This window comes from Panicum virgatum, chromosome 7K, assembly GCF_016808335.1.
Source record: "Panicum virgatum strain AP13 chromosome 7K, P.virgatum_v5, whole genome shotgun sequence".
NCBI lineage: Eukaryota > Viridiplantae > Streptophyta > Magnoliopsida > Poales > Poaceae > Panicum > Panicum virgatum.
In genome coordinates, this window is record NC_053142.1 from 14544172 (window position 1) to 14551041 (window position 6870).

Below are 6870 nucleotides of genomic sequence, written 5' to 3' on the forward strand. Positions count from 1 at the left end.
AGATGGGGTAGGAAGCCCTAGGGCTACTTTTGCCCCGGTTTTTAGAATCCAAATGCGCCACAGTGCCAAAAACCAGCAGCTGGGTCGGGGACGCTTCTCCCAGCTTCTGCCACAGTGCCACCCCCGACACCCCCGGCGCGCCGACCTCCAGATCCATCGACGTCGGTTCCCTCCCCCCCCCAACCCCGCCCGACCGCTCCGCCCCTACGCCGCTCCGCCAGGCCCCTCCGCCGCTCCGCCCCTCCGCCCGGCCGCTCCTCCGCCCCTCCGGTGCCGGCCGCACCTCCGCTCCTCCGCCCCTCCAGCGCCCGGCCGCTCGGCCCCTCCGTCCAGCCCCTCCACCCGGCCGCTCCGCCCGGCCCCTCGGGCGATGCGCATGGTTGCTCCGCCCGGTCACCCGAGCTCAGATCTGGCAGCACATTGAAAGCCACATGGCGGTGGATCGGCTGTGGCCACATACGATCTTTTGTGCCCACCTTGCGACCCTCCGTGTGGCATGTTTTTGGTTAAGGGTGGATATCCAGCGAGGTTTGCGATGTTCCTGGTATAGAAACTCACAATGCATGGATAGAATGGCTAGCAAAAGAGAGGTACACAAAAATACGGAATGGTCAGCTTCTTAGTCTCGTACCAAAGAAGATAAATCCTGAATTAATTTACTTGAAAATAATTCTTGCTCTATGGTTTGTTATGATATATCATTTAGGCTTGTAGAAGGGTAGAGCAATTGCAAAAGGTATCATTGACAAGGTTAGCTCAAAATTAAATCCAAATTAAATTTTCCTTGACAAGCTTAAGTAAGAGAGCAAGAGTAAAAGATATGGGTCTTAATTTATCATAACCTCCACAATTGAATTAGCCAGTATTTAATTAATTTTCAGATCATGTTAGAGAGAGCATTAGTTTAATCATGCATAAACCAAGCACAAGAAAGTAGACAAAGCAGCAATGATCATCATATTTTAACATGGCACAAACTTTCTATCATCATTACTAACCATAACATTAAAGTGTGGGTGATGCATTTATTTATCATGGTGATGAAAACAAAAGAAAGCAAATTGCACACATGCTGAAATAAATAAAAAAGAAAATTGCTACGCACACACAAGCTTGCACATATGCTGAAAATAAATGAAAAGAAATAGAAAATCCAAACCACACGTGCGAGCATTTTATTCATGGTCATGCCATCGATCAATCTCCTTGATTTGCTCTTGCGTTGTATCCTTGATCATAATATTGCTGAAATGCTCCTCCATTAAATTGTTCCGGTGGCGCCAGGCCTAGAAGTCCCATTTGATATGCGATTCCCGCAGTTCCATCTTCTAGTTGGGTTGTATGCCTCCGGATGGCATCTATATCTTCCATGTTTTTTCTCGCATAAGCACCCATAATTCTCATTCCTTGTTTTGGTTGAGGGAGGTCAAAATATTGTGCTCCAAATGACGGGTCGGGCATCTCTCCTTGATATGACGAGGGTGGGTAGCCGTAGTTGCTAAATGGTGGGGTTGCCGCCGCAGCGTGCCCCCATGCTTGTTCTTGGCTTCCTTCCCATTGACTTGTCCATCCTTGCGGGTATCCCTGTCTACTTGATGCACCCTGAAATTCATTCCTCCAATAAGTAGAACTTGGCGGTGGAAGGTTTACTTCCAAGTCTTCTTGTTGTGCCGATGCCGATGTCCCTTCAATTAACCTTCCTTTTATTGATTTCTTCACCTTTTTTCCAATATTTTCAACACGCCAATCAGTCCTCCCTCTTGCAAATAATTTCAGCCTTTGATCGGGGAGGGAAATATCCATCTCAGAAATAGTAAATCTCTTCTTTTCATCCCCTCCGATATAATGGCCTTGCCTCAAACGATCAATCCCAATATCTCTTCCCGGGACATAAAATTTTTGGATCACTCGTAACCTCGGATTCATGGCTCGGGCTATCATTGTGAGATAACACCCCGAACCAACTTCTCCCATGCCGGATGATGCTTCACAAAGCCACCTTTCAACCATGATGTTGGTGGGATCAATTACTTGCTTCTTCACCAATGCAGCATACATCCAATTTAATTCTTGGTCGGTGACCTTCGATTCTCTCATCCTCCCGAGAATTCTCTTGCTCAACCAAGAGTGGAATATTTGGAGGGTCACATTACTTATATTCTTCCTTTGGCGGTTGACATCTTTTGCTATTTTTGTCCAAAATTCATCAAGCTCTCCATCTTCAACTTGCACCATTTCATATGCATTATTTTTGAATCCGAGCAAGCTTCCTATTTCTCCATAGGTGATACTTTCTCTTCATTCTTGAGCCTAAATTTCAGACATGGAACTTCTTCATCATCCACCACTTCCGTTGATTTTTCTAATGTCATGAACATCTCAAGAGCCACTTCTTCTTGCATATCAACCGTGACACCGTCGGAAAATAACTTCCAACTGATGTTCTCCAATAGCTCATAGATGTCATGATGAAATCCCAGCTTCACCAAGCTTCATCATCAAAATCATAATTTGCTCGTAGTCTTCCCTTCATGAACTTGAGCCTTTCTTCTTCTTCCTTCGACAAGATAATAAACCCATATTCTGAATTCTTGGGCTTGTATGGTGGTGGTGCGGATGACCTTGTCGAATGCCATGGAGGAGGTGGCATCCCTTCGGTCAATCTCATGGAGGAGCTTCTCAGGTCTCTCATCCCACCAAGGAGCAGCATGTCGCTCCTCGGTGCGGGGTTGTCTTCCTCCATGCTCCGCGGAGACTCAGAAACCGAGTGCCTCCGCGAAGAACTTGCCGATGCGTCGGATGTTGATGAACGCGTCCTTCTCCTCCCGGCAATGAACTTCATGAGGCCACTCATGGTGACTCCTTGCTGCACACACTCAAAAACAAGCACACCGGGGGTTTCTTGCTGGCGGAAGAACAATATATCGAAGAGTGGAACAAACTAGGAATTGTGGTGAATTTTTTGAGATTTTTGGAGTAGATTTTGGTGGACGAATTTTTTCAGAGCTCTAACTAACGATTCTGGGCGAAGAACTTGAAGAACATAAGCAAGGAACTGAGTGAGGAGTATACCTACCAAAGGGGAGCACCAGAGGGCATAAATAGGGGCCAGGCTGGCCGGCCTAGGGCATTTCTGGCTCCTCTCCACTTCAATTTGCTCTGGTGGCTTCCTGGTGCAATTATTTGCTTCTGTCCAGTACATCTTGTATGCTTTGCACCGCCCAAATCATGTGAACCACTCCTTCTTTGCCTTTGATGTCCACTTGCAACATTATTTCTCCACTTTGTGTCATTCACCTTGTCCCATGCTTAATCATTCATCACATGGTGCCATCTTTGCTGAAAATCACTTATCCTTCCCATGCATGGCTGCTCCCTCCTTTGAATTATTTGCATGTGGTGGTAGGTAGAGAGCACAACCCTTTCCCGTGAACTCACTTTGATCAATGGTGGTTAATCAAGCACATAAACCCTTTCCAAATCATGCTTAGATGTTTAATCCTCCTCTAACTTCGAAATTTCAGAATTGACTCAAAGCATGCAATGAGTTTAAATGAATAATTAGAGGGGAATTGAAACATCTTTACATTTGTAAGTCGAAAAATATTTCCCGACTACATTAATTTTGGTTGCATCGGAACCGTTCACTTTCATGAATTGATAGTGAACAATCTTGAATTCAACCGTGGGTATTGGGTTTAGGTTCTAATTTTTGCTAAAATGAGAGAGAGAATTTTGAAAAAGAGAATAATTAAAGTTAGGAAAATTCTAGTCCTATGGTGATGAAACTGAAAATTCTCTCTATGTTTGTGCGAACCTACACATCAAGAATTTAAGTAATATAAACATAGCACGGCTCTACTCGTGTGTTTTATCTCAACTTGGTCCGGCCGTCATGGACAGGACGGTCGCCAAAAATAGGTATGGAATTTTGGATGTGGCTTTCTCAAGAAGAGGCAAATAAATCATAGGATGGCTCATGTCATTGGTTTAAAATAAGAAATAACATCGGAATGACTGAGCGAATAAAATCCAAATCGAATTGTTTGACCGAACTACCAATTGTTCAAAAGTATATCATGTTCTTGAGTAGCAAAATTCTCGACTCACTTACCTAAACTTTTCGCGGGTTGTCCTCCCGGCAGCTTATTCTTGACTCGACGAACGGGTTGAACTCCCAGCAGCTTTATTCTTGACTCGACGAATGGGTTGCCTCCCGCAAAGCGCTTCGTTTATAGTCTATAGCTAGACTTTCTTCTTCTTCACTTCGGACCAACGCTCGGTGATTTCGCTGCAGTCTTGGGTACCCACTTCCGCACGATCCTTGGTGCGGGTTTGTCTTCTACGTTAGTCATCTTTTTGGTCTTCACAGGCGGGCCTTTAGCTTTCTTCTTGACGGGTGCAACGATCTTCTTTGTCGCATCCAACGCGATGACTTCTATCTCCTTCTTCGCTTCCTTCTTGTTCGGCTCCTCTTCTTTCTTTGGCTTCTCCTCTGTGACACGGCGGTGAGGCGGAACATATTTGACATTGATCATGTTGCATACCTTGAGGCGTGGACAAAATTTGAATTCGCTTGTGGTGCAATTGATGTCGAACTTTATCTCCCCCTTGCCAACATCGATGTTCGCCCTTGCGGTCTTGAGGAAAGGCCTCCCAAGTATGAGAGGTGCCTTGCTCCCTTCTCCCATATCGAGAATCACAAAGTCAACGGGGACTAAGTGTTCTCCAATCTTCACGGGCACGTCTTCGGCGATTCCCAAAGGATAGCGAACGGAATTGTCCGCTAACTCTAGGCACATGGCAGTGGGCTCCGGCTCCGGCAAGCGTAGCTTCTCGAACACATTCTTTGGCATGACGCTCACACTTGCATCGAGATCATAAAGTGCTCTTTTGAACATAAGAGATCCAATGGAACATGGGATGGTAGGACATCCGGGGTCCCTTTTCTTTTCAGGAGCTTCATTAGCGATTGCCGTGCTACATTCCTCGGTTAGCTTGACAGTGCTTGGCGGTATCTCGCGCTTGTTTCCCATGATGTCTTTGAAGTAGCGAGAATACGTCGGAACTTGTAGAGCGTCCAAGAGCGGCATATTGATGCTCAATGTAACACCCTAATTTAATTTTCCTAATTAATAATAAATTTAATTGGCTTTAATTAAATTTCTAAGGTTTATTGTGTTTAGTTTGGCAATTAATCTAATTCTTGTTCCAAAAGTAATTAAAATTTATCTTAGGGTTAAAATGGTTGTTGCATTCATGCTGGAGCATCTCTTTTATTTGTTTGAGTGTTAGAGTGGAATTCAAATTCAAGTTTGAATTCAACTAGTTTTGGTTGAGTTTAAATGGGAATTAGAATTAGAAAAGAGAAGGAAAATAGAAAACCCCAACCCAACTTGAAACCCGGCCCAAAGCCAACCACCAACCCAACTAGCCCAAACCCAGTTGGCGGCCCACCCCGCACCCCTCACCCTTTTTCCCACTCGGCCCGACCCAGGCAGCCAGCACAGCTCCGCCCCGGCCCAAGCACAGCAGCCCAGTTTTCCTCCGTGCTCAGCCCGCGTCGCGCGCGGCCCAGCCTCCGGATCAGCACCCCCGGGCGCCCAGGCCGCTCCCTCAGCGCGCGCTCGCCCGCTCTCACCCGCCTGCCACCGGGCCCCGCTCGTCAGATGCCTCCCCCCACGCCCGCGCTCGCCCGCGTCCCCGCTGTCGCGCCAGGCCCAGCAGTCAGCGTCCCACGCCGCAGCTCCGTCGCCCCGCAGACAGTGCACGCCCGCTCTGAGACTGACAGCCCTGGCCCACCTGCAGCTTCTTCTTCCCCGCTTCCTCCGCGCGCTCACCGGCCACGCCGAAATCCCCGCCGTGATCTCCGGCGATCCCCTACCATCCCGCACTCCCAGATCTCGGGCCCCCTCTTTAAACCGCCCCGCAAACCCCCTTTCTCCCCATCCCCTCATCAGCGCCGCCCCAAGCCCTAGCCGCCGCGCCACCACCGCACCGCGCAGAACCTCTGCGCCACCGAGGTCCCGCACACCCAGGCCACCTCCGCCACCAGGAGCCGCCGCAGGAGCTCCTCCTTGGCGCCAGGATCCTCCTCGAGCCCTCCTTCCCCGACTTCGACCCCGGCAGTGCCCTCCTCCGCGAATGCCGGTCCACGCCGCGCCGCCGAACCTCACCGCCAACCCCGCTGTGACACTTTCCCGTCCAATTACGGGCGCGGTGAGCACCCACGCGTCCTTCTACTTCCGTTACGCTAGACGTCGTAGCCCACGGCGCAACCTTGTTGCCAGTACACCGGCCACCGGCGCTCCGCTGCCGCCGCGCCATGGCCAGACCACACTCCGCTGTGCTGAACCCCCCGCACTAGGCCCTGTGAAGTTTATCCATGCCGCGTAGATGCTTCCCGTAGCAAAACCCGACCCAAACCTCAGCCGGAACCGCGCGACCGTGCCACGCCGGCGAACCAGGGCCGCCTCTCGCCACGGCGAGCCTCGTCGGAGCACAGAACCGCCACCCTGCGTGCTCCAATGAGTTACGCGTGTCACGCTCGTCCTTTTTCACCCGACCGCAACCCAAATGGCCCCCTGGAGCGCCGGAACGGCCATCTCCGGCGAACTCCCGCCGCCTCCGCTCGCCGCCGGCGAAAGGCCAGCAGCGCAGCGCCGCCGCCCGCGCCCCCAAACCCCCTTGACCGCCCGATCCCAAATCCACGGCTCGGATTAGATCGGCCCGAAGTCAAAACGAAAAGATAACGGTCAGCGCCGTCCTTTTCACAAAAGAGTCCCTGCTGTCTTTCAAATTCAACCCGCAGTCCATACCAAGTCAAAATAAGTTACAGTTTGGCCCAGAAACTTGCAAGGACCCCCCTGA